Source organism: Camelus bactrianus, chromosome 26 (assembly GCF_048773025.1).
Source record: "Camelus bactrianus isolate YW-2024 breed Bactrian camel chromosome 26, ASM4877302v1, whole genome shotgun sequence".
Lineage (NCBI taxonomy): Eukaryota > Metazoa > Chordata > Mammalia > Artiodactyla > Camelidae > Camelus > Camelus bactrianus.
Genome location: NC_133564.1, coordinates 26,417,713 through 26,440,082, shown reverse-complemented (window position 1 = coordinate 26,440,082; position 22,370 = coordinate 26,417,713). Strand labels below are relative to the sequence as shown.

At 42.6% G+C, this 22,370-nt stretch overlaps 1 protein-coding gene across 25 annotated transcripts in view; it reads left to right on the top strand.

The window, feature by feature from the left end:
- POFUT3 (protein O-fucosyltransferase 3) overlaps nucleotides 1-22,370 on the top strand; it is a 356,913-nt gene that overhangs the window by 327,051 nt on the left and 7,492 nt on the right. For 21 of the 25 annotated variants that reach the window (XM_074353460.1, XM_074353452.1, XM_074353453.1 and 18 more), the window contains one exon: nucleotides 19,497-20,793. The exons of 2 other annotated variants lie outside the window; for them this stretch is intronic. The gene's annotated coding sequence lies outside the window, so the exon portion shown is untranslated. Of the gene's footprint in view, nucleotides 1-999; nucleotides 20,794-22,370 lie in introns of all 25 variants that reach the window. 2 more of the 25 variants (XM_074353436.1, XM_074353435.1) reach the window with 2 other exon arrangements.

Sequence of the window (22,370 nt, the reverse complement as noted above, 5' to 3'; positions counted from 1 at the left end):
ACCCGGAGCTGCTCTGGACAGCGGAGCTGTGGCCCCGTGGACCTGGGGTGGAGTTACGCACTGCACAAGCAGAGTGAAAGCGGCGAGTGGGAAGGGGGACCCGGAGGCAGGAGCACTGCTTCTGAACGTTGCCTCGGGCACACTTACGAATACGGTAGACAGCATTTACTGAGATGCTGCCGCAAGCCAGACACTCTGCTAAGAGCTTTATATTCGTTTCCTCACTTTACTAGTCCTAGCAACATACAGCTCTTATTTCCTCCAATTTTACAGTTAGGAAAATGGTGGAAGAAAGATTAATTCGCTCAAGTAAGCATGTTTAAATTTGTGAAGCCCATTATGGACCCAGACAATCGATTCCAGATTCCGCATTCTTAACCACTCAGCCAGGCGGTCACTCAGTTTGCAACCCCATCTGGATGAGGCAAATGACCTTGAGTGGGAAGACGTCGTCTGGAAATCTTGTAAGAAACTGCAGCAGCCTAACTGCTCGATCCAGATTTCCGAGGAAGGCCCTTAAACTCAATACATAAACAGAGACTCAACTGCTTTATGATAAATAGTTGGAAAGAAGGGAAGCCCTACTTTCCATCCTCCCGCTCTGGCCCCTCTACCCGCCCTCTGAGAGAGCAGGTGACGGAGAAGAACACCATTTTGACCCAGGAGATTGCTTAAGCGGTGGTGTGTTTGCTGACCTGGCAATTCTGAGACTGCTCATCGTGTGGTACCTCCAGCTCATCGGGAGAGGCACAGATATCGTGTGTGCTGGGGGGATTCCCCAAGCGGCAATCTGTTCAAGCCTGAACTAGTTCAAGTTATTGAAGCAGATGGCGTTTGCTGCCCTAGGTTATTTCTAAATGGCTATGAAAACTACAGAGACCCCCTAAGTCTAAAGTATAAGAGAAAACTTTGGAAAGAGCATAAATAGAAACTCTGGAACTACTTCATCCCTAGACAATTGATTCACTTGGAAAAAAAAAATTCCTTTTTTTCTTCCAGGTCGAACATAAAAGTAAATTTGGGTTAGTGGCCAACGTGGAATCCTCATGTTTCTTACATCCAGATGAAGCAAAGTGGGCATCTGGTACGTAGCTTGAGGGAAGCCTGAGGAAAGAAATGCAGAAACTCTTCATTAATCCTGTTCCCTTTATCTGAGCAAGTTCACCTCCCAACCCAGAGACAAACAATGGTTGCGACAGTGTTGGGGCCATGGGGAGAGTAAGGGGACACTGCACACTCAGAATCAGGAAAAAGAACAGGCTACAGTGTCCACAGAGAGAGCAGGGTTAGAAGGTCTATGAAAATGCCACACTAGGACGAGCAAGGTCGAAAGCTGGAGGCGGGTCCAGGCGTGGAGAGCAAGTTCTAGAAACAGGGACGTGTTAACCTGAGAACAGGATGGCTGGCACAGAACGTCCAATCAGCAGTGCAAGGTAGACTTGTTTAGGGAGCCCAAGAGCACGTCACCAGACTGAGTGGTCTTCTAGTGCTTTCTCAATGCTTCTGCACTTTAATGTGTCATTCTATGCCCCTATCCCCCCCCCGAAATTCACATTCATTATAGACAAGTGAAAAATTATAGTTTAGCAAAAAGAAAGAAAGAAAGAAAGAAAAAACAACCACAATGTAGCTCCATAGAAATATGATTAATCTTTGGTCTATCCAGATTTTTTCATATATGTATTTCTGTTTTCAAAAACAGATCATATTATACCCAGTGGTCTATGAATGGCTTTTCTCCCTTAGCATTATATTGTGCCAACACATCCAGGAAAAGATAATTCTTACATTACATAAACCGTCCCAAAGCATAGAAATTGATGGACAGGTTCCCAACCCTAGGCTAGTGTCACTAACCAACACTAGGATACAAAATACTAAAGTATTTACAAATCAAATCTAGTAGCATACCATGACCAAGTAGGATTTACTGAAGAATATAACAAGGTTCCAACATCGGGAAATCAATCCACGTAATTCACTAGATCAAAATATAAAGGAGGAGACAGGCATGATCATCTAAATGATAGGTGCCACCCATTCCTGATTTGTTTTTTTTTTTTTAAATGGAAATCCTGACTTACAAGGAGCTTAAAGAAAGTCCTATAGCCTGAATGGGTATCTCACAGACACATCTTAGTGATGAAATGTTAGAAACATTCACAGTAAAGTTAGAGAAAGAGGGGAGCGTAACGTATAGCAATGCTATACTTCAACATTTTCTTATTTTCCTTGTGTTTCCAACCAGTGCAAAACACACAGACTAGAAATAAAAGGAATAAATGCTCAAAAAGGAGTGATAAGATTGTCACTGTTTGAGGACAGTAACGTCTCTCCAGGACATACAAGGGAAGAGTCACTCCTCACCTCCAAGAAAAAGATTAGAAAGGATAAAAGATCTCAACAAGATAGCTTATATGCAAGATCAACCTACAAAATCAGTTGCTTTCCTGAAGGCTGTCAGTAATTTAAAAATACAATGGGAGAAAAAAAAAATCACAGCTAAGAAAGCAACCACCACTATAAACTACCTAATAACAAATGTGATAGTGAATGTATAAGATGTTTATGAAGAAAATGATAACATTTTGGAAATGTAAAAAGACCAAAGTCATTTAAAAGCTATAATATGTTCTTGCATGGGAAAAACTCATTCTAATGATCCTTTTCCTTTTAGAATTGAACTATAAAGTTAATATTTAATGGGGATAGTATTTTAAAAATATTTAATATGCTCATCTTTTCTCACTTTCTTCTCTGTGGCCTGTTCATCCAGAGATCTCCACTGATGTGGGGAAAAATAGGATTTTAAAGCAGAACTGCCAAGACAGAGAAAGAGGCAATATTCGGATTTTGACTTTAAAAATATGATTTTTGATTCCACAGCCAAGAAATTGTCTTGAAAGTCAAGGTTTGTTGAATGAGGAAACCAGTTTCTAGTCTTCATAATCTCTCCTTTACATTTTAAGAGCTTAATGTGACTGGACTAGATCATAGGGTTTTTACTAATTATCAGCAGTGCGGGCTAACAAGCCAGGGGAGGGAAGTTCCCACAGGATGGAAAGGAAAAGCAGAGCCCTGCCCACCCTCCCTGGGAGGAATAAGAAAGATTTAGAAGGGAAGTATCTCAGGTGGAGATGCTGTCTCGATTGGATTCCTATAAGGGCTGTAAGGACCACTGCAGTATCCAAAAAGAAGGAAAAGCAGCAGCAGGAGGAGGAGGAGAGGAAAAAATGATATACGAAGAGAGAGCCATGAACCTCTTTCCGTGCCAGTAAATACATGTCTGCAGCGTCATTTCTAGTGGCTGCATACTTACTTTGCATTGTGAGAACACGCCATACTTGTCTATTGCTAGGTACTTAGTTTGTCTCATATTATAACTTGGATATCATAATAAACAATTTTAGACATATATTTTGGTATACTTAACTGATGTTTGCTATGCGAGAATTTCCTTAGTATAAATTGTTAGAACGAGAATTACTGAGACAAAGTGCAGGCAGAATTTTAAGGCTCCTGATGCACATTAACAGGTGGCTTCCCAAAATGGGTCTACCAGCTGTGTGGTCAGCTCTGGGGCTGATGTTTTAAACAGGGAAGGGAGAGGTAAGGAAACTTGATTGGAATAACAACTGGAAAAATTGTGCCAAAGGAGGTCAGAACAGATCCAGACTTTCCCAAACATATCTGTTGGTAGGTTTTCTACCCAAAGTTTTTGTTTCTTTAAACGTACCTTTCTTTAAATGTAGTCACAGTTGAACAGTAGTATCAATATAAGCCTTATTTCATTTGCCAGATTCAAAAAGAAAGAAAGCTTTCCCAGAGACTTAGCTCAGCATAACGGAAGGGAGGAGGCATAGCAGAAAGAATAGTAAAACTGAGGTGGGAGCTGTGCATTCATCTCTGAGCCCTATTTTATATCCGTGTAAATTTGGGAAAGTCACTTAAACTCTCTCAGTCTTCATTTCCTCAGTGTAAAATAAGAATAATATTATCTGTGATTGTTGGAGTAGTAAAGCAGTGTATGTGGAAGGACCTGACAGTGCCTGACGCAAAAGACCATAGATTTTTATTTCGGTTTCCTTCCTCGAGAGCAAAATGATAAATGAATTTTATTCAAACAAAATTAATTACTTAATTTGTTGGACGCTGCACACAAGAGAGAATGGGTTGGATAAAACCCAAGATTGAGGTTTGAGTCCTGGAGGCACTCTCTAGTGATCCCACGTCTTCGTCACAAACTTCCTATAGCATCTTGATCAAATTGCCCACTTCTCCTGAGGTGCGTTTTCCTTGCCTGTCAGGAGGCAATGTGTCCTAAACTAACAGGTCTCAGCCTCAGGCTAATTTTGCGTGCATGCATATTTTTCCAGAGAGAAGGTCCAGAGCTGTCAACGGAGTATCAGAGAGATCTGTGAAGCAGCAATGGCTGGGAATATTCTAGAATCTCGTTGGCCTCTGAAATTTTATGTTATCTGATACTCCCACCCTGATCAAGCTCATAACTGACTCTTCCTTTCGGTTCAGTATTCAGAGATATGTTATGAAGTGATGTATTATTTTAGTGGTAATTTTCCAGCCAAAATTGGTAGTTTCTTTCTTGGCCTCTCTGACTCCCTGCAGTGTTCTCACAGCCACTGGGAGAACGGAATGGCCTCGGTGTTGCCCCAGCCAAGGTGCTGATTACCCAAGTGGTTTTCTAGACTTATTATCCTCCTCATCCTTCTTGGTTCATTTTTTTTTTTTGGAAAAATCTCCCTCTTGGCTAATTCACCAGAGTACAGATTTAATTAAAAGGTGGCAACATATTGCAACTCTCACTGCCAGGAGACATGATTAAGAAGAGAGCCTGTAGCCTTCCAGATCTTTTGATTGCTTTTATTTTCAGCCTCTGGAAATACACAAGATTATATGGAGATCAATGTCAGATTAGAACCTCACCATGATAAATATAAATATCCGCTAATATTGAAAAATAAACTGAAGAAAAAACATAGATGTAAATGAGTGTGTTAGTAAGCATTGTATTTATTTGCAATGAAAATTACAGTGTTAGACGACTGCCTCATGGAGCTAGGGAAAGTAAAATATTTATTCTGTTAATATTCATCGAGTCAACAGTGTGTTTTGCAAGGGGATGTAATGCTGAACTTGAATCGTTCCTTCAGGAAAAATATCAGTATGTGCAAGAATGTGATACATGTGTGCAAATAACTATAATACTAGGTGACTGGTGTTAAGTCCCAGCTCAACAATGATAGATAAAACTGCTGTAGTCATCGACAGTCAGAGAGAAAACTTCAAAATGGGGGGGAAAGGATCTCATACAGAAATTAGCCATTGCGCTGAACTTTGAATCACTGGTTGAGTTTGGACACAGGAAATATTGGTGTAGACCTTCAAACAGAGGCAATGCCGTGGACAAAGCAAAGACAGAAATCTGGAAGCTTTCAGTCTGCTTCAGGACACACATTTATTTCAGTCCTCGGTAGTATTTCTTAACTTCTAGGAGGTAGGATACACAAAAGGAAATAGTAAGAAATAAGAGAACAAGTCTGACTAAACTGGGGAGGACCTTGAATGAAAGACTAAGAGGTTCTCCTTTCATTCTGTAGGCGCTGAGGAAACAGATGGTTTTTAAGCGGGAAAGTGATGAGATCTGAGTTCACATTAGGAAGAGTAACTTGGGGCAATATGCCTTGTGGAAGCGAGCTCGGAAGAGAGAGGCTGAGCAAAGATAATGATGCCCTTTAAGGCAAAGATGGGAGAGAAACTATTACAGTCAAACCAGTTATCTTTTTGACCCAGGATATGGAGGAATGGGGAAAAAAGATGACTGTCGGCTCAAAGCTCATGATTCTAGCAAAGGTAACGGCAACTGGGTATCTCGGTATTCTGTTGGAGGTTGGGGGGAGCACAGTTTTGTTTGGGAAACCATGAAGGCATGCAGGCTCACTCAGTAAACATGTAGGGAGCACACACTATCTGCTAGCTGAGGGACTGGGGAAAGAGTAGTAAATAAAATAGACAAATAGACAAAACATGCCTACCCTCACTGAGCTTAGATTCTAGTGGAGGGGGACAAAAAAATCAATGAAATAAACAAGGCACAGTGTATAGAATATTAAGAGGTGATGAGAAAAAAAAGAATTAAAAAAAGAAATGTGACTTCTGATGATGATGATTATGAAATTGATAACAGTGTTGAATTTATAAACTGTGTATGAATATTTATGTCTGTGGTATCTTGCACAAAGTTTGGACTACTTTTTATTCCCTTTGCGTAGAAAAGGACTAAGCATATGGGGCTAAGTGTCTGCTCAGTGGATGTTTGTTAAATGAGCATTGAGAGGGTGTAAGAATGTTTTGAGTCTCATTTGGATTTGAGTCCCATTTCTCTGGACAGTCATGCCCATCACTTAGGTACCTGCACATAAATTCATTTTAGGTAGAAGTCTCATGAAGGATATTACCAAGTCTTTGAAGGAAACATTTCCCGATGTTGTAAAGATGAGAATAATTATTACAGGACCTCACCTTGGCCAGGAGCATAGATACCTATTAAATTTCTACAGGGAGAAAAAAAAGAGGTGATGCATGCCTCCATGTGACAGAATCTAGAATTGAAGAAGGTTCTGTGATACCTGGGGAGCAGAGGATTAAACAAAAATTAAGCACCTGGGACCAGAATAAGAGCAAAATTTACTTTTCTCGTTCACCTTCCGTTTAGCTTCTGGCCTCTGTCCTACAAGAACGGCGTACTTTCAGCATCCACACTTCCTGCGCACCGCTGGGGCCAGAGACCGTGGCAAAAGCCAGTGGTCAGACATTGTCTGTTGTTTGCTCATTGCCAGGGTTCCTGGAAGACACCCCGTCAAAGGCCACCACGGACCTTTGCTTGGCACCTGGAAGCCACCACTGACTGCAAACTGCTTTTATTTTCCCTTGGCTAGCATTTCTCTCCCTCTTTTTCTTTTCTGTATTTTTGGCCTGAATTCTACATTTAATGAATATTATTCAATTGTTCTTTTTCACTACCTTTTTTGTTTTTCCCTAGACTAATACTGTCACAGAATTTTTTTTTTTTTAAATGAGGTGAAGGTCAAAGTTTAAAACGAAGCCTCCATTTTGCAGGTCCATTTTCGAGGTTAATCTCATTAGTCGGTCTGGATAAGGCGTAATTTTTGTGTCAAAGAAAGGAAGTGAGCATGCTCCCGTATCTAAAGACAATTACATTCTCGGAAAGCAAGTTGGCCTCTATCTAATCGCCACACGACACCTTTCTTTCTTTCTTTTTTTTCCTAGACAACCAAACACAAATTGGCTGATTCCTTGAAAAAAATAAATCAAAGGTTAGAGAAGGAGGTTAGAGTTTATATAAAATAAAACAAGCTGAAAAAATGCTTAATCAATCCAAGTTACCAGTCATCTGAATAGACAGGAAATATATGAACATAACATCTAGACTCAAATAGCAGAACCGACAGCCAATATTTAGAAATACATAATTTCTTGGGTAAAAGTCAAAGTTCAAATTCCAAGCCAAATTGCACTGCACACGGCGTGATTTGTTATGGAGTTGAGGGGGGCTAAGGTGGGAGGGGATGCTAAGAAAGACCCACAACTTTATTGGAAGGAACCTTATGCCACAGAGAGCCAGGCAAAGGCAATACACAAAGTTGTGATGCTTGGCTGTGAATTTCCCTGTGTTGATTTTCCGGATGCCTGCTGGCTGAGTCAGAGTGGAGAGTGACAGCTAGCAACTCTGATGGGGCGAGGGGCGGCCATGCAAGCCGGGGCAAAGCAGAAGAGGACCAGACTCTAGAACAGATGTGAGCTGCTGGAACCACCCTGGGTCATCCAGCCAGGACCTGACGGCCCTCAGCATTAATGTGCTACGCAGCATGGGGAATGGGGGGACTTCAGTCTTTGTTATGGCTCCTTTCCTACTCTTTTCTTTCCTTCCCTGCACTCATAGGAACTTTCCCAGAGGCCTGTGTCACAATGTGTGTCACACTAAAAATTTACAAGCACTGATACTACTGATGGATTGTACTAGTCATCATAGTAGCAGAAGTAGCGTAGTAGCCCACTATTTTCCAGTCACCATTCAAATTCTGATGTACCTACCACGTTGTCTTGTCTTCACGGCACCTGCTGAATGTTGACTGCATTCAGCTGAGGAACATGGACACCTTGAAAAGATGTGTGTACAAGTGTAGGTGTGTGGATCTTTTTGAATTAGGATTTTATCCAGATCACATGCACTCCAATGTTCATAGCAGCCCTATATACAATAGCCAAGACACGGAAGCAGCCTAAATGTCTATCAACAGATGACTGGGTAAAGAGGTTGTGGTATGTATACACAGTGGAATATTACTCAGCCATAAAAAAGAATGAATAATGCCATTTGCAGCAACATGGATGGATCTAGAGGTTATCATACTAAATGAAGTAAATCAGACAGAGAAAGCCAAATATCATATGATATCACTTAGATGGAGAATCTTAAAAAAAAATGATACAAATGAATTTATTTATAACCCAGAAATAGACTCATAGACATAGAAAGCAAACTATGGTTACCAAAGGGGAATGGAGGGGCTAAGGATGAATTAGGAGTTTGGCATTAACAGACACACATTATTATATATACAATAGATAAACAACAAGGTCCTACAGTATAGCACAGAGAACTATATTCAATAGCTTGTAATAACCTATAATGAAAAAGAATATATATATATATATACACACCCCCACACACACATATATATGTACAACAGAATCACTTTGCTGCATCCAACACAACCTTGTAAATCAACTAAACTATAGTTAAAAAATCAATAAATACATAAATAAATTTTAAAAGTGTAGTTGCGGAATCTTAGGTTGCAAAGGGGTCTGCCAGCTACCGAACCGATCAACCAACCAGCCAGTAAACAACACTGGTCGAGACCTGTTGTACAGACCAGAACACGGCTGTTACACAGAAGCCCTTGGTTTGATGTCACACACTATTTGGCATCACAGAGTCCATCGCCCCTGTTGCCTCTCTCCATATGTGTAGGGAAAACAAAAACCAGAGCCCAGCAAACTTGCCTCATATCCATGGCACCCGTCTCGCTGGCTTTCGAGAATCTTAGGAAGGTTCTTTAATTAATTACAACAGAACAATAATCCTAACTGACCTCCCTCCCCTACGACTGCCCGAGGCTTCCGCAAGCCGCTTTCTGGAGACCTTTGTCTTCCCATAATAAGAGCCACTTCACAAGAAATGTCCCCTCTGCCACGGAGAAGAGCCAGGGGAAGCTCCCCTCAGAACATCGCCCCTAAATGCTCCGTTTCCCGCAAAGGGATCAGGAGGCCACAGGAATGAACTCTCGGAGGAGGCGCGGTGGTGGCATTTGTCAAAGTGCATTATAATCATTCATGTGATTTTCTGTTTTGCCTGCAAGGGGCGCTGTGTGAGCCAGGGCTTTACAGAGTAGCGGGCTTGGAATCGGCACTTTCTGAATTTTTATTAAAGGGATGAATGAATTCACTGCTTCTGAGACAAAAAGAGAATTTTAAGCTCAAGCGAAACACACACAAGGTACAAAACCAGAGTAATTTGTTTTTACTCCGTTGATTGTAAAGAACATCAAATTACTAAGCACAGTGAGTCCCCCAGTTAGGACAGTATTTCTTTCTGCATTCTCTTCCCCTCCATCCTCAAAAAAAAAAATCTGGCTGATAGTTTTTTAATTTTTCTTTTCCTATCAGTAGAATACTTCTTCCAGGAAAGCTGCAGGATGTTTCTTTTTCCCTTAGGGATGGTAAACTTTCAGTGGGTGCTTACCAGTGATAGGCTCCTTGCTACAGAGACAGTTCTGTTATCTAATTCAGGGCATGAGAAACTGGGTCTAAGAGACCTGAGACCGATATTATGTGGTGAGATTGTGATTCAAATCCCAAGGTCTTGCTTTCATCGTCACAAGCCACCTATTTGCCAGTTTCAGAAACGTGCCTGTTTTAATGTCAGAGAAGAACTGAGCGAGGATGCTTAGGGAATTGGGAAGGGGAGGGGTGAGGGAGTCGAGGAGGAATCAGGAGCAGGAACATTGTCTTGGAGGAGGTTTACCTTAATAGGACTCATAGCACACAGTAAGATCTCGAGAGCCAGAGGCAGTGGGTCATTCACGGAAACGCCAAGGAATCATTTTAGAAAGAGTACATTCTACCCCTGGCTGTAAGGATAAGGATTCCGGGGTCACTTGCTCCAGCAGAGAGCTGACAGGGCAGCCCCGAGCCCCAAACTCAGTGAATGGTAATTCACACACAGTTAGTAGGGCGTTGAGGCTGTTTGCTGGCTGTGGGGCTTAGAAACACAAGACTCAAGTCAAAAACCTGAAGAGCTCTTTTAGAAGGGTAATGCACGTTAAAAAAGAAAAAACCTTCATGGGGCAGAGGAAATAACTAAAATAATCACAAAGGTGCTCAGATAGACAAACTTCAGTGCTTCTTAAAAACCTCCACTTGTGGGAGTAGCTCAGTCTCCTGCAGGTCGCAATGTCTGATTTGGTAGTTTGGGCCCAGTTGCTGTTGGACAGGGTGGATGGAGGCCTCGTATAATTTTAGGGGGTGTCAAATGGTGAGCTCTGAACTCTACCCCCACTCCCAAAGCCTGTCATGGCGTCAAGATTTCCACCACTGGAATCACTGTGGGTTTAAATACAGGATGCAAAAAACCCCTATTGCTTTGCAAACTCCCGAGAGTAGAAACACACAGGATTATTTGTGGCGTATTATGTCAGTTTCCAGGCGGAAAGTAAGACACTGCGGCAATTGGGCAAGACAGGCAATTTCTGAAAGAAGACAGTGTCCAAAGGGCAGAGCACACAGCTGTGCCCAGGATGGCAGGAGGGGCAGAGAGGGGATACAACTGGAGGTTAAATCGAAAAATACGACTGAGTGCATGTGCCAAGCCCTCCCCTAGACGCTGAATGTGGATAATGCACAAAACAGGCCAAGTTCTGGCCCTCATGTAGCTTATAACCAAGGATAAAAATAGATAGACTTTTCTGACTTGGCCATTTCCCTTTGGTGAGGCCAGCACCATGATCTGGAAGCTCTCGACAGGGAAGACCACTAACAGCAAAGTCACACATAAACTTGATCCCCTCCTTAAGCCAACAGTAGTCTGCGCGTTATGTATTATCCCTGTCTCCACACAGAGGAAACCGAGCTTAAAGTTCTCATCAAGACTACACAGCTAGCAGGGCCTGAGCCGGAATCACCTCTCAGGACTTGCTGGCTGGAGCGGCAGCCCAGGGTAGGACATGGACATTGGGGTCAACAGAGTTAGATCTGCCTTCTGGCTCTGCTGCTCAGGTGACCTTGGGCAATGAATGCATTTTCTGCTTCACTCAGCATCCTGGTGTGCATAGTTGGGATGCTAAAACCTACCTCAAAGGGTTGGGATAAAGTTCACATGAAAAATGCAAGGGAAATACTTCGACCAATTCCTGGCACCAAGTTAAGTGCTCAGTCGATGACAGCTCTCATAACAGCAACAGTTAACCCCTGTTCCTGTTCTGTTCCATTACCTCACACTTGTCACCTGGATTGGGCACCCACCTGAGGCTGCACACATCCCCACCCCCACCTTGACCACCTCCCTCTGCCTCTGTGACCTGCAGACCCACAGACTCAAAGATGCCCCAGTCATGGAGGTGTCTCCCACTCAGTCCCAGGCAGGGGAATTGCACAGCATTGGCCAATTTGCTGTGTTTTTTCTGTAGGTCATTTTTGAAAGCTCGTTCCTTTGAACACACAGAAGTCAGGAAATGCAAAATTAAGGTTCCCAGAGTAGCTGTAACTCACTCACAATGCACATCGGGGCATAAATTTCCCTGGTAGCGCAAAAACATAAAACCCTGAGCATACCAGTGTGACGTTCAGACTGTTGCTGAAGTCATAAATTTGAACCTCTTGACTGGGGTGCTTTTTCACGGTCACCCATGATACTGCATTAACATAGCATTCACGCTAGAAACTGCAACATAACTCAGTGGCTGTTGTGCCTGTGACCAAGGTAGTTTTCTCTATAGGGACCTCTCCTCAGACATTCACAAGGATTTCAAGAAAAGAACCCTGAGAAGAAATACTAGTCCCCTGGGGGAATGCAGCTAAATCCACCCAGCATGAAAGGATTCAGCTACATTTATTTTCCAGCAAGCTCTGGAAGCAAGCAACCTCTTTCCTTTCAAGGGCTACGTTTCTGAGCAAAGGTGGCTTACCCAGTCCCTGCCATCATCTGAATCTCCCACCTGGCCCTCGGGAAGCCGGGGCTATAGATGCATCTATCTCCTCACCTGCGATGGGAAGGGTCAACAAAACGGGGGCCAGGTAGATTGGTACATGCAAGTTGATGACTCGTGCATTTACAGTGGGAATCGATCCAACATTCCTGAAAGATGTACAAGTCAGAGTGACAGGTGTGCTCACTGGTCCTCGTGGTTCACAAACTCTGGCGAAGACCCACAGGATCAAGGGATCTAGAGCAAGTCACCACCTCAGCCCTCCTTCTGCCTGGACCTGAGTAGCTTGTATAAGGAGATCTGACAGCAGTGATCATTCATTTCTGTAGAGGGGGGAGCCTACAGGAGCTCTTGGTCCTAACCTCTCTGTGATCAAATATTCTTTGATTGTAATGCGTTATCTTAACACTCCCTTTTTTTGTATAAATTATATTCTGAGACTAGCGCTTCTGCTGTAGTTTCACTATTCTTTATCTTGAGCAATCTCCTTGTCTCAGAGAAGGCACGCACTTCTCGTACAGGGAGGCTGCTTATTTCTCTCCGGAAAGGAGCCTTTCCAGAAACTGTTGGCAATGAAGACAGTCAACAGGGTGCTCACGTGACCCTCATTGTACTTCCCTCATGTCTCACTCTTCCTTGTCAGGTTATTATAAGTTTTAAACAACAAAATGCATCTAAAGTGCCTGACAGCTAGTAGAGGCTCAACAAATCTCAATTTCATGTAAGTTACCTGCCCCAGGTAATCAGTTCCTTCCCGGCCGGACAGAACTTTCTCTGGCTCCCTCTTCCCTATACTCCCCTCCCCGTACAGAGGATGGACAGGGGGATTCCATACTATACCTTGGGCTTCCTCTGCTCAGCCTACAAGCTCATCCTTAGAGGACCTCCAGAATCTAACTCCATAACAGTCACTCCAGTCTGTTTGGACATGTCCTCTTTCATTTCAGTAACCAGAACACAAAATCTAGTCAAGATGTACATTTGGTCTTCCTTGCTCTGTAGTCCATCATGTGTGGGCCCTTGGTTTTCCTGTTTCCGTCCTCAGCCATCACACATCTGTGCTTCTCAAGTAATAAAAAGATGTAACAATTGAATGCTACTTTTTTTTTTCCCTCCAAGTTGCACCTGTCTGAGGACTGGGGCTGCTAAGCACATTATGAAGTCAAGGAGAGTTCAATCTCTGATATCTCATCCATTACCAAGCACATTACCAAACTTTGCAGTCCTTCCTCTCCAGTGCTTATCTGGCCCATCTCCCACTTCCCATTTCCACTGCTCTGCCCCAAGATGGGTCATAAGAGACTTGAACTTGGCCTTTTCCCAATCTTTTCACATTACAGTATTGTGACTCAAAATGTTCTTCCTTAGATTTTTGGTTTTGGTCATGATACATGCTTATTCAGAACCTGGCAGAGGCTCTTTATTTCCCCTCATGTCAAATCCTGACTCCTAGTCAGGTTTCCTGGGGCTCTTCACTTGAGACAATCTCCTCCCTAAGGATTGAGAACTCTTGAAGCTAGAGGCAAGAAGGTCAAAGGGTGACTGTATAGTTATCTTCAAACACGTTAGGTACCTCTTATGTGAAGGACATGTTTTTGCCCAGTAGACATAATGAAAAGAAAGCTTAAAAAACTATAAGGTTGCCTTTGGTTGGAATAAAAGAGTGTCTTGACCCTCAGATCTAGCTTAGGTCTTGTCATCTCCACAAGGGTTTCCTTAAACCTCTAGCTTTCTCCACTTGCATTTCCCTTCCTTTGACCTCACAGCCCTTTTCTGCACCATTTATTTTAAATTAGTCTGCACTTGGCTTTCTGACAGCTCTTGTATTGTTGCTTTGCACATCATTTACCTTGCTCAATATGTATGTCGCACTTCTCTGGGACAGATTATCATTTTTGTTGTGTGAGACCTTTCCATAGCATGTGAACTGCTGCTGACTCCTCCAGTTCAAATTTCCTTCCACTGAATTCTGTCACTGTGTCCTGCCCAATTGTCCTTAGATCGCTGTGTCTGTTTCTTTTCATTCCTCTACCTACACCCTAAAAACTTGTGTACCTCAGATGTCCTCTTAATAGTCAAAATTACTTTCTGATCATATACAAGGAAAGTTTGAATTTTAAGGTTGTGAGAGATCTTTGGGAGTCTGTGAACTCAAAGTTTGAATTTTAAGGTTGTGAGATCTTTTGGAATCTGTGAACTCTTACAGACCAATCTATCCAGAGAGGTGCATGTACAAACAAAATTTGACTTCCATGAAGTCATGGAGAGAACACTCTACCATGCAAAGAATCCCAGGAAATGAATGCCTGCTCTGTCTCTCTCTCCAATTATCTCATTCTCATTCAACAGGCTGTTGATTCCCAAACTTGTATCTTCCTTTAAGATCTCCCCCTTAGGCTTCAAATGCTCAAATTGACTGACCTACTAAAACCCCTGTTCTTGATTAGTAAAATATTTTTGTTATATTAATTTAAATTTACTTACTGCGTCTTCCATATCTTGACACTGTTTCCATACCTTGGGCAATGGAAAATTAATTTAATCCTCTTCCACATGCTATCCCTCCCCATCTATGAAGACAGCTATGGCAAACTCAGCTTCTTCATTACTTGAATGAGTAATGACTTGTCAATGTCCTATTTAAAATTGGGACCTACAGATAACCACAATATTCCAAGTAGGTTTTGACCGTGGAAAGTATAATGTGACTCTATCATCTTTTGTGTTAGACGCATAATGTCTTAAAATTACTCTGGTTTCTCCCACCTGTCATTCCTACTGGCACGCCAACTAGAACTTCAAAGTCTTTTCCGAAGTGTTGCTATTAAAACATGTTTCTCACATCCTGTATTTTTAAAGCATGATTCTTTAAAAATTATCAAAATTCACTTTGGTGGTTTCCCCCTATTCTTCCAACAGCTGAAGTCATTTTTGAGTTTTTATTCAGTCCTCCAAGCTCATGCCAAAGCCCTGTGACACGCCATCAGAAACACCTTCCACTTCGATGCTGATTCATTGATCTCTCAGTACCAGCGATGGGCTCCTCTTTCTGCACTACAGTTAAAACCAATTTGTCAACAGACATACAATGGAAGAACTTTTCAAATAGCTGGGGAGAAAATAGATACATGGAAGGCAAAAAGTCTCTTGGTTTGTCAGTCAAGAAGTTCTCTCCAAAAAAAAAAAAAAAAGAAGAAGAAGAAAAAAGAAATTGCCCATCTTGCTCTTAGTGTTATTCCTATAGTCGCTGCTTTGCATATACTCAAAACATTAATCAAGCATTCCTAGAATTTCACAAGAGATCCATTACAAGCTCACCAAATGACAGAGGTCAGAAATTACCTTCCTGCCACTTTTGACAATTCTAAAATTATTTGTCCACCTGTCAGTCTTCTGGTACCATTCTCATTCTCCATTTAATTCTCAGAAATGTGGTCAGTGGTTTTAAATTCCCATCTGCAAACATTAGAGGAGACTAAGTTGTGCCCAAGCCCTCTCTGTGCATTTCTTGGTGCCTTCCTATGAACCTATAATTATTCCAGAATAGAAATAATTTTTAAAGAAGTCCCATCTGTAAAGTTCTCTCAATATCTTGGGATAGGATGTATCTGGACCCAAAGCTTTCGATGTAGTTTAAAAGTGAGAAGGCTCTTGGAGTAGCTCACCTATTTGAGGCATCAGTTTCTTCTTCACCAGGTTTGTTTTATTCTTTCTAGTTTGAAGACAATCATCTTTACTAGAGAAGAACGAACTCCGTGGGGACAGAATAGGTCATCTCCTGCCTGCCACCCACCCTCAGTGCTATTCTCTTCCTTTCCCTTGTCCTCTGTTATGTGTTCATCACTAATTCCCAGCTGTCACATTTTCCAATAACGTCTCCCTCCCTCTGGGCCACCCTCCTGATTCTGTACTTCCCCAATTTCATGTCCTTTACATTTGTTCTTGACCATGTGCTCTGTGCTCTGCCCTTGACCTGCATACTTTAAAAATCTGACTTCATCTGCGACCGCCCTGGTGCTGACACTGTGACATGCTTTCCAGATGCTGGGACCTGCTACCCCAGTTTTATTATTATGGGGAAGAAAATGGCTTCTTATCTATTACCGTTTTAGTAACTCTGATGTAAGGGTTTTCTTTTTATCTTTTGAGTTTAAATTATTTATATACTAGAAGATTGCTCTGGCTTAAATGAGGAAAGAGGAGATTTTTCACATTTTCTCAGTGGGCCAAGATTTAAGACCTCCTGGAAATGGTATGTTTTCTTCTGAAACACCAAACTGCTTTATCTAGACCCTCTTAGAGTCCTCTCCCTCTGAATTAAACTTTTTTTCATGTGGATATATTTCTGACTCCATCATTCTCTCTCATTCGGGGCCTGTGAAGCCCAGCTGAGGCTCTTTCAAATGATTTCTTACTTGAAGTTGGGTGTAACCTGTTAGAAACCATCCATCACCCCATCCCGTAGCCCCACGTGGAATGTTCCAAAGTTTCTTTCTTAGCCAGACTTTCTCCTGCTATGATTCCTGCTTTAGTGATTTCTCCCAGACATTCAACTGGAATCATTTAGATCCATCCGTGTCCCAGTGGGGATGTGGAATTCCTTATAATGTATGCGAAGGAAAGTGTGAATGGAGAGTTTCTGATAGGGCTTTATCAGAACTCCTTAAGAGCCTGATACTAGAAAAGTACCGATTAACATGTAGCAAGGAAACTCGTTCACAGCAAACATGATCCCATCTGTACCTGCCAAAATCTTCACTTTACCAACATCCTTGTAATAACATCGCTAAAGGGCTCTGACACTTCTTAGATAAGCGCTTCATTCAGTTCCTTGCCTCCTTCCAGAAGGAAACAGGAAAATCCCCAACCAAGTGGACTTGGTTATCAAGGTCTTCTTATCCACTATGTGAAGTATCCAGGCCCTTTGTTTCTCTTCCTCCTCCCTCTGACTACCTACATTTGGGATGTGTTAGTTCCACTCTGTGCCACCACTCCAGGGCACTTTGAGAGGAAAGAGCCACAGGTTGCCAGAGATGTTTTTATTTTACGTTTTATTAGCATGCCTAATAGAGAGCTGGGTGAGTGAGGTCTTTGGAACCAAGATGTAAAATGAAGCTCGATGGTTCCAAGTAAATCTGACTTTAAAACACTCAGTGCCAAGATATCCTGACTTAGCAACAACAATAGCTACCCTGAAAGGGCCTCCTTCCCACCGAAGTCGGAGATTTCCTTTTCCTCTCTCTGCTGTGCCATTTGCTTGCTATTTGCTCCGTCAGCAAAGAGAAATTATGCATTGTGATGCAGAATTATTTAGAGGAAATAAACTGCGCTCTTCATCTCTCAAGTCCTTGAAAATGTTGAAATACCTCAATCGGGATGTTCACCAAATGTCCACTTATCTCTTATCCTCTTTTAATTAAGGGCCAAATGGAGGGAGAACAGAAAGAATGAATGAAAAAGAAAAGAATTTTGTTAAATCGGATTCCGTCCCCGATCCCCCCAGCCCCAGATTTGGGTGATCATGTGACTTTTCTCTAGTTTTTATGTAGCAGAGGGGATCTGACCCATGTTTGGTTTAGACTTCGGAAGGTTATGAGAGCCAGGGAGCCAGCCTGTGTCTATCTGTTTCTTTAAAGAAAATGTGTTCAAGTTTCCAATGAAATGAGTCACAGATAAACTTTGGACCACAATTTGTTCATCATGTGGCGTCTACCTAGGTACCCGGACTTCTCTTATTGCAGTTGGCCCTGCAAAGAGAGAACCGAGGGCTTCAAGTCCCAGGAGAACTGACTCCGAAATGCTTTAAAGAAAAGTTAGACGTGGATTTAGGCAGCCCGTTTGCGCACGCAGGCTAGGGCACCATTCGAAGTTGCATTACTTCCTGTGCCACCTGGGACTGAGTTGTGTTAAGTACATAAATCAGCCTTCTGAGAAATATTATTCAGTTTCCTGAGTTTAGTTTAAGCTGAATTACAAGTGACCCCATAGAATTATTTTATTCCCCCTTTGCCTGAATTCCTGCAGAAAGGATTAAAAAGCCACATTGTCTGTTTTTACTGGCATGTTTTCGCTCACCCCACCCTATTTTAATAACTTCGGCTCTTTAAATCTAGATTCTCTACACAGCCTTTTATAGACATTTACCAAACATGTAAATGCCCCAAGTGAGCGAGGCCCTCACTCTACAACAACCGGTGCATGTACAGAAGATGGGGTGGCCCTCTGGGTACCAGTAATTTCCCGGGGATGTAAAAATGAGAATTGCTGCTTTTGCCAGGATCTCCCAGTGCTTTATGACATCACCAGGCGTTTTGTGACACCATCACTTTAACATACGGGCTTTGGCCCTAGACTAGAAGCAAAGCAACATGCTTATTGACGGAGGCAGTGGAGTAAGGACTGGAGGTTGCCTGGAGAAATTATCCCGAGGGAAAACGCGATCCAGACGCTTCTGAAGGGGTGCAGGAGTGGGGAGGGCAGAGAGGGCTGAGGATTAGGCAACACTGAGTTTAAAATCATCCAGTTTTGAAAATCCCAGTTAAATACCAGTGTTTTGTGATGGTGTTTGGTTTTTTTTTCCATTTTAAAGGACAAGATATAGGTGAAAGTTTCTGATGTGGTACCAGCTCAGATTCTAAATGAAGCAATAACGGAGAGGTGTTTGCAGTAAAATATCAACAGACATAACTGCACTGAGTTTGGTCCTTCAATTCACCCTCCACCCGCAGCCATTCGTTTTAGAGTCACTGGCCCTGGAGCTGGGAGCAGTACCTGGCGCTTTCATTATGGAATTTCTGACCACTAGGGGCGCTCCGCGGCCCTCATCCGCAAGAATGAGGGTTCTCCTTCATTTCAAAACAAAGTTGGAAATCTCTAAAAGAATATTTACTAGAAACAAAAAACCCCAAGAATTTATAAATTACCATGCACACAGAACACTTGTGAAAATTTATGAAGTGTGGGTTTCTAATTATAGTTTTTATAATATGTAGCCAAAATTTTCCATGGTTGGTAACCAACGAAGGGTCTCTGGAATGTGACCCTTTTCTACAACACAGACACGACTGGGTGAATGGTAGACCAGGTACCCACCCCAACCCGCATTTTTTTTTTTCCTCAAGAAGACAGGTTACAGTTAGTGTTGCATCCAGATTTCATGAAAGTGTCTGTTACCTCTTTGTATTCTAGACAAGATTCTGGATTGTGCCACCCTTGGAGCTGCTGCCGCAGAGAGAGACCTCTGGACTGTGGAGATGGCATCTGGCCACAGTGGCATTTCTTAGACTTCGTGCGTCATAAAGACAGAACCTCCCCATTCCCTAGGTCTTCACGGACGGGCTGAGATTTCTGTCGTCTCTCAGTCCATAACTGGAGATAGGTAACACCACGATGAGTGTGAAAAAAGATGGAAAACAGTCGTCAAAGCCTCCACACGCCACGATCAATATTCATTCTCACGTACTCCTTAAGCCCACGTTACTGAGAGGACCCAGCCATTTCTTCCTTTCTTGAGCCTCAGAGAAACCCACATGCCCTGCATTCAGATGGGAGATGTGCAGGTCTCCATTGCTGCTGGTTGTGTGCTAATCCTCCTCCCACTGTCTCGTGACTAAGAGACCACCCCTCCCCCCAGCTTCTTGGTGAAACATCAGTGGGCAGAAGGAGAAAAACAATGCGCATCTTTTTCAGCCAGTGCTGTGAGATTTGCAGTCCCATTCTTTTTCTCCCCTAAAACTAACACAAACCAGAAAGAGAAAACCAGATAAATGAAGTAAAACAAGGATGATGTCTGTCCTCTTGGTAGACTGTCATCAGGGAACGATGACATTCACACTGGAGAATTGTATGATGCACCGTTTCCATTTGGGGAAATCTTTATGCTCCTTGGAGCCACTAGTTTGGGTTTGTTTGGAGTTTGTTTTTTCCCCTTTTTGGAGGGGGAGCAGTGCCGGTCTAACGGCAACATTATAAGACTCTGGAAAATACATAAATTCTAAGCGTCTCAGTAATTAGAGCTGGAGGAGAGCCATTATATCATCCCTCAGACTCAGGGGAACCAGTGGAGGGGTCTTTCCTAGAACAGATTTTCTAGTTCTTTATCCCGTTGACTTTCAAGCAGCTCCAGGGATGGCGTTTCCACCACTTCCTTTATTCTGTATTTCCCCAATCTCATAATTCTTGCTGTCATAATTTTTCAGGGTGTTTAGTCCAAATGCTCCTTTTCTGAAAATGACAACTGCTCTCTTCACTCGAAGCTGTGTCCACCAGTTGCAATAAACCCTTCACTCTCTTGAAGCTGTAACCATTTTCCATTTTTTTTCCCCCAGAATTCTCTGATTCTCTCTCTCTCTTTAGAAGCCATCGTTCATTTACAAGGAACCTTGATGATGTGCCCAGTGGAGTTTTAGCCCGTTGGAAGCTGTGGTGTCTCGGAATTCCCGTACCAGGGCTCCTCGGATGTTTCCGGGCATGCAGTGCCAGGCTGGTATGTCCTCTAGTGCCACACATGGAGTGTGGAGTTCACGTCTGCAACCCCTAGAATTGTGCAGTGCACAACCTCAACAAACCAACACAGTCCTATTAAAAATTCTCTTCCTTCGTAGTCATTAATGACCCATTAAAATTATTTCAACACATCGACCACAATGTAAGTATCCAACTTTGACAAATAATTACAAAAAGCAAATAAACAACAACAAAAAAACCCCCAAACAAGTTTAGCTTTCATATGAATGTATGGGGGTGTACCTCTGTGTCTACACATGTTGGGCTTATAATTATAAAATGCTGAAGTCTGTTTTCCTTAGGAGGCTTCTGATACAGCACAGGGCTGAGAGCCACGAGAAAATCCTAAAGCCATGTTGTCCAGACTCCTTGTTCAACAGATGCATAGAGCTAGAAAAATTAGTAGTAATGAGCCCAGAAGTGACTGAGCTGGACAACGAAATCAGAGAAGAACCTAAACACCCTCTCTCAGGCCCCTGCTCCTACTCAGCACGTCTTCCAATGGCCCGTGTACCATGCCTTTGTGGGTCTTTCTTTTTCTCTGGAACTCAGTTTCTTTAGGTCTGAAACAAATAAGTTAAGCTGATAAGAGCTGACAAACTGGTTTTCACAGAATGACTTTTCTAGCAGTCTTTACTTTAAAAAAAAAAAATTAAGTCCATAGATGTTTTAATATAACCATCTGGATGTTAAACTCTCACCAGTGCCCCTTGGTGGCCTCCTCACATCCATCCCACTCCCCCTCCGTCTTCTAGTGCCATGACTCCCACTTTCCACTCCGAAGATCCCCAACTCTGGGGCCCTGGCTCCACCAGCTCCTCCTCTTTGAGCTGATTTTTCATTATTTGCTGCTGAAAGCATTCCTGAGCCACTGGTTTCATTTTATGGACAAGAAGTTCTGGCAACTCTTGGCCACAATCCCCTTGTGGCAACGATTAGCTGGAACCCGTGGGGCAGCTTCCTTTCAACAGGCCGTGTGCGCTCCACGCTCAGTCCACTTCTCTCCTTTGGGTACCTGATTGCCCCAGGTAGGGATTTCAATCTGTGACTCTTGGTTAAATGATTATGTGTTACAGTATTTTATACATTTTATGGATACAGCATATGTGGACGTGGCCCTGGGTGGGCATATGTGATTCCATTGTCTATGAGGTCAGATGGCGCGTTTTTCCCGACGTGACCAGGCTGTACTTGAAGCTGACCGAACAGACTGGTGGTTTTGGCACCGTGTGGATGCCGGCTCTGCTGAACTTCGTGTAGAGCTCTGTGCCAAATTATATGCAAATTTGTATTTTTCATGGGAGCTGAGAGCTTTGGCACTTAATTTTGATTTTTTTTATAGCGAAGTATGTAGCGTTGGCCAAGTTCTGCATGTTTAATCTTTTTAATCATTCAACATAAATCATGCTCTCAGCCCCTTAATCATTCTTGTTATTCTTCTTTGAACTTTCTCCAATTTCCTTCCATCCTTCATTGCATAAAAAAAGAGTTTTTTAACAGGCCTGTTTCACTTCCAAGAACCCCTTCTGCGATGGAAACAGTGGGGATTCAGAAGAT